General features: G+C 35.1%; 1 long non-coding RNA gene across 11 annotated transcripts; it reads left to right on the top strand.

Moving 5' to 3' along the window:
* Positions 1-239: 239 nt before the first annotated feature.
* Positions 240-4,395, top strand: LOC113298368. Of its 11 annotated transcripts, none has more exons than XR_003334181.1 (12): positions 240-1,145; positions 1,579-1,689; positions 1,775-1,870; positions 1,957-2,002; positions 2,113-2,427; positions 2,512-2,615; positions 2,716-2,865; positions 3,035-3,148; positions 3,261-3,401; positions 3,487-3,542; positions 3,867-3,968; positions 4,067-4,395. It is a non-coding gene; the product is annotated as an uncharacterized LOC113298368 (long non-coding RNA). The 11 variants fall into 11 exon arrangements; XR_003334180.1 differs by having other exon boundaries at positions 3,035-3,163; XR_003334175.1 differs by lacking the exons at positions 3,035-3,148; positions 3,261-3,401 and having other exon boundaries at positions 242-487; positions 580-606; positions 975-1,145.
* The last annotated feature ends 912 nt before the right edge of the window (positions 4,396-5,307 follow it).

Below are 5,307 nucleotides of genomic sequence, written 5' to 3'. Positions count from 1 at the left end.
TGCAATCGGAGGATAACAATGTTATCGTATCCTCCGAATACATAAGGGTAATTTCGCCATTACGAATTACGCGAGATAAGGGCCGGCTACATTTTCCCTTTGGATGATCTTTTTTGTTTTATTGTTGGCCCTAAATCCTTTCGAGTGGCCCCTAAAAACGCGAGGTTAATAAAACCACTCAGTCCAACTCCTTCTCTCTCACTGTGTTTTATTTCCTTTTCTCCCCTCGACTTTTTTCTTCTTCGCTCAAAAGAAACCAGAGAAAGTGAGAGAAATCGAGAAAAAAGAAAACTAATATCAATCTGAAACAGAAACTGAACCAAAACTCTTAGTTGATTTATGATTTTCTAAACCTAAATCTCATTTGAAAAACCCTAATTTACAAATCAAAATCTTTGATTTTGTAAACTGAGTTTTGATTTTGGATTGAAACTCTCGGAAGAAGATTCAATTGAAAAGTAGAAACCCTACAAATCTCTATCCTCAGGTAAGAAATATCCTTTTTACAGAAATCGATTTTGATTGATAAACCCTAAAAATTTGATTTCTAATTTTTGTGTCTGAAATTCGCAAAAGAAGATTGAAGTAAAATCCTTGAAGATTCAGGTATTACCTCTACCCTATTTGTTTTTTTTTTATCTCTATGTTTTGCAAGTTGTTTGTTTGATTTATGTATTTATGAATTGATTTCCATTTGAGGGTTATGTGTTTGATTTTTTACTGTGGGTCTGTGAACTGATTTCTGTTTGATATTAACCCTTTGTTTGTTTGTTTTTTCTCTATATATTTTGCAAGTTGTGTGTTTGATTTTTTGTTTCTATGAACTGATTTCTATTTGAGGGTTATGTTACTTTGTATTTGATTTCTCGTTTCGTGTCTTTGAGTTTGCTTTTTGTTATAAATTCATTACATACTAAGTTCCATTTTCATATTGCTAGAGGTTTACTTGTTGGTTTAGTTTATTTTGTGTGTAGAGAATTCTAGAAAAATCAAGTCTTTCTTAAAGGGATGACAAATTCATGCTCTACATGCTTACTGCTGGGAAGAAAGCTCTGGCTGATGGTGGGATCTCGGAAGAGGTCATGAATGAACTGGATAAAACTAGGTGTGGTGTGATGATTGGCTATGGGATGGGTGGTATGAAGGTTTGTTTCTTGCTTCTTTTTGTATTTCAATGTGGGTTTTGACCTTGAACACGCAATATTGGGAAACTAATGTCGATTTACTGGTCCAATGGCTTCCATTAGGATATAGACGCGTTTCAGGAAAAAGAGCAGTGCCTTGTTTACTTTAACACACCTATCACTTGCTTACTTTTCTGTAGTGATATGTCCCTTGAGAAGCTTGATGCTACCTAAGAATCTAGGGTTAGTTATACAAATTCGATATAGGAATTTGCTGGTACAATACCATATTGCATGAGCATTATATAGCTGCAAACTAGAAGGATATGCTGAAGTTGTTCTTCTTGGAGCATATCATTCCACCCTTCAAATTTTGTATACAGAGCGTTTGTTTGTTAATTAAGTTCTTTATTATGGATTGTCATTGATGCATGATGGATTTTACTTTGGGCAGGTTTTCAATGATGCAATTGAAGCCTTAAGGATATCTTACAAAAGGATGAATCCTTTTTGTGTTCCGTTTGCTACTACAAGTATGGGTTCTGCCATGCTCACAATAGATCTGGTAAGCTCAAAGCTTAGAAGTACTTAAGGAGCATGTAGAATGTGTTCTTTGATTTTGAAACACCTTTATCTGCACTTGTATGCAGGGATGGATGGGCCCAAACTATTCTATCTCAACGACCTGTGCCACCAGCAACATCTTTATTCTGAATGCAAGGAATCACATCATTAGAGGAGAAGTTGTAAGTTGTTCAGTTGCATATCAAACATTAGAACAATTGTGTAACCTTTATAGCTGAAATTGTTTTAAATTTTTGAGAGGTTGCAGGATGTGATGCTCCGTGGAGGCTCCGATTCAGTAATAATACCTTTAGGTATCCTTTTCTTCTCCCCTTGGGCATCCTCTTTTTTATTTATTTTACTGAACTGTAGCATTTAGTTATCATTAATTTTTTGTTCTTGTGTTTCCTTACTGTATGCTTAGGAGGTTTTGTGGCATGTAGAGCATTTTCAAAAAGCAAAGAGGATCCAACCAAAGCTCTTGGGATATTGTACTTACCTATGATATTTTCTCTTACACAAATATGTATTAACAGCTTTTGTACGAAATATAAAATTGGCAGATTAGTTAGTCATATTTCAGATCAAGCTAGTGTTTCAGTTTTCGGCTATGTATCAATTACATGTCATAGTATTAGAAATTTTTATTTATCAAACTATCACTATCCAATTTAGAAATTATTAACCCATGCGAAGTAGAGATGGAGTTCTACTTCTTGAAGAATTAGACCATGCGAAGGTAATTTGTTGATTTGAAAGTGTCATTGTTCATTGTTGAGTAGCTAATTTTTAGAGGCTCATATCTTTTGGCTGTGCAATACAGAAAAGAGGAGCAACTATCTATGCTAAGTTTCTTGGCGGAAGCTTTACTTCTGATGCTTATCGTATGACCGAGTTGGAATTTTCGTTATAGTTGAACTGCACATGGTAATCTAACAATTTGTTTAAAATTTCCTCTTTGATAATGTCTATGTTTACGACCGAGTGAATAAAACTACATTTTTAACGTCATAATCTGATCTGCTAGGTTGGGGATCAGCATCGAGGGTATCTTTAGGAGCTGATGTTGACCAAACTTCGGTATGCAGCGGGGGAAGGTAATACATAATCATCTAGCGGAGAAAGCTCTGGTTCAACCTTGCTCATGGTTTACAGACTGTTGGAACTATGCAATGAGGTACATATTTTTTAGTAGGACTGGATCCTATATTAGAAGAAGCTTAAGTTCTTGGAATGGCTCTTAGGACCCCATGCTTGGACAGGTAGTCGCTGTTAGAGCTGTTTTGAGTGTTGTTATTGTTGGTTTTGCTTTTTGAACTTTGTTCTGTGTTTGGTGTGTTACAAAGATGACTTGTGAATGAAATGCTTATCGGGTCTATCGCCAAAGAAGTTGGATCATAGTAAATTCTTGGCACAGGACAGTTCAAGGTTTTAGATAGAATATGAAGACATAATAGAAGGTGCCTCTAAATTTGGTACTTGTCTCCAATCTGATCTTAAACTGTTGGACTGACAATCTACATCAAGGATACCTTCATTGTCACTCATTTGGTACTTGTCACTCATTTGTAGGGTGTACCATGTTATTCAATACCAAAATATGCTCAACTTTGATCCCAAATGGTAGTGCCAGACTTGCAGTTATAGGAAGTAGCTGTTTTTTTATATAATTTTAAGTACCTGTTACTGGTAATCACATGTGTTTCAAGCCAGGTAAAATTCTTGAAATCAGTTATTCATCTATGATGTTCTTGATAAGGATCCTTTTGATCTGATTTGAAAATTTCTTTGTTTGTAGGTGTAAAAGCTAAGACTTTGAAGCAACCCAAGGCACAACAAAAAGAATATGATGAGGTATAACTATATACCTTAGTATCTTGAAGTTAGTATAACAATAATCGTTTAGAAGCTTGACCATTCTGTTACCACTTGCCATTAAGCAACCCATCCACATATAACTAATCCATTTGACGTGCTTCAACCTATGAAATTTGGAATATATGAATCTGAATCTGGATTTTAACATCCTATTTCACATCATTGGGGTATTGATTTCATGTATGTTTCTGCAACTGCTAATCCACTTTCAAAACTGAAAACTGTCTTTTGACCTTTTTACTTTACATATAGCACCGGGTCCCTAATATTTTTCATTATTTCTATTGTTTCTCTTTGCAGACTGACTTGGCAAATCTTCAGAAGAAGAAGAGGGAAGCTTTATGTTAGGTGGTGCTGGACTAAACAAAAGTGAACAGATCTGAACAAGATGCTCTAGTAAAGGTATATGACTGGAAACTGCACCCATTTGATCTTGTCCTGTTTTTGTTCTTGTCCTTTGGTATGTGAACTGACTCCTAGAGATGTTCCATTTACATCAGGTGGAATTATAAGGAAATCAAGAAGACAAAGTTGGATAAGCATAATATGATTTGAGTTAACAAGTTATATAGGTAGTTTCTTTTTTTCTAAATTCTTGTAGAAAATGTATCCACTGATGCATGATGAAGTCCGGTGACATTGATTGAACAAGAAACCCAAAATATGCTCAACATTGATCCCAAATTGTTGAGACATACTTTTTATCCATAGTTTATTTTGTTAAAATTCAGTGATCTTACATCTGTAACTGATTGTATGGATGGATCAATATGTGATGCTGCAATTCCATGTGATAATAGAATTGATTGAATAATGGTTTCATTTATGATTGGGAATGGAGTGGCTAGACACCTATATTCTGTTGCAGGAAATCAAATGCGCAGGTGCACGAATTTTTGAAATAAGATTTTTTTTTAAATCTAATTTTTGTCCGAGACGCATATAAAAGCCACTAATTTAATTTTTGCGTTGCTTTAAATGGCCAGAAAGTTCACTTAATAAACCGTCGTAAACATTTATGAGACACAAACGTCTCAAAATTTAATTAAGAGACGTTTATAAGCGTCGCCAAATTCGTCTCAAAGCATTCCCTACGCCAAAATTGAAACACTTGTATTTCCAAAAATCAAAGCCATACTTAAATAAATCCTTATTCATATTTACATGGATTTACATTCTTGAAATCGCTTATACCATACTTCGAAACAAGTTTAGAATTGGTTCACCTGTATTTCAAGATTATTATGTGTTTGATCAAAACATATACAAGGGTTCAATCGGTTCTACCAATCACTAGGATCAGTTATACCTTAATATGGAAACACTTGTGATCGATCACACAAGTTACCAGGACCGGTTACGTCAGTTACCAGGATCGGTTACATCAATTACCAGAACCGGTTACCATATTCTCATGGTATTGCTTTTGATCGGTCTCACCAGTTACTAGGATCGGTTACACCAATTACCAGGACCGGTTACACTAATTACAAGGATCAATTACATAATACTCTGTGTTCGGTCACACCAATTACTAGGATCAGTCACACCAATTACAAATATCGATCATACCATCTCATGATGATTACTTAGGATCGGTTACAGTCATACCAAACCATAAGTCAGGCACTTGTGATTAGTTATACCAAGATACATAGCAGAGTTACGATCGGTTCTACCATCTCACACATATTGGTAATCCAAAGATTTGCAATGAATAGCCGTACCAATAAGATTAACG

Source organism: Papaver somniferum, chromosome 7 (genome assembly GCF_003573695.1).
Source record: "Papaver somniferum cultivar HN1 chromosome 7, ASM357369v1, whole genome shotgun sequence".
In the NCBI taxonomy this organism is placed as follows: Eukaryota; Viridiplantae; Streptophyta; class Magnoliopsida; order Ranunculales; family Papaveraceae; genus Papaver; species Papaver somniferum.
Note: the sequence above shows the minus strand (reverse complement) of the source record. Positions and strands in the feature narration are given on the sequence as shown.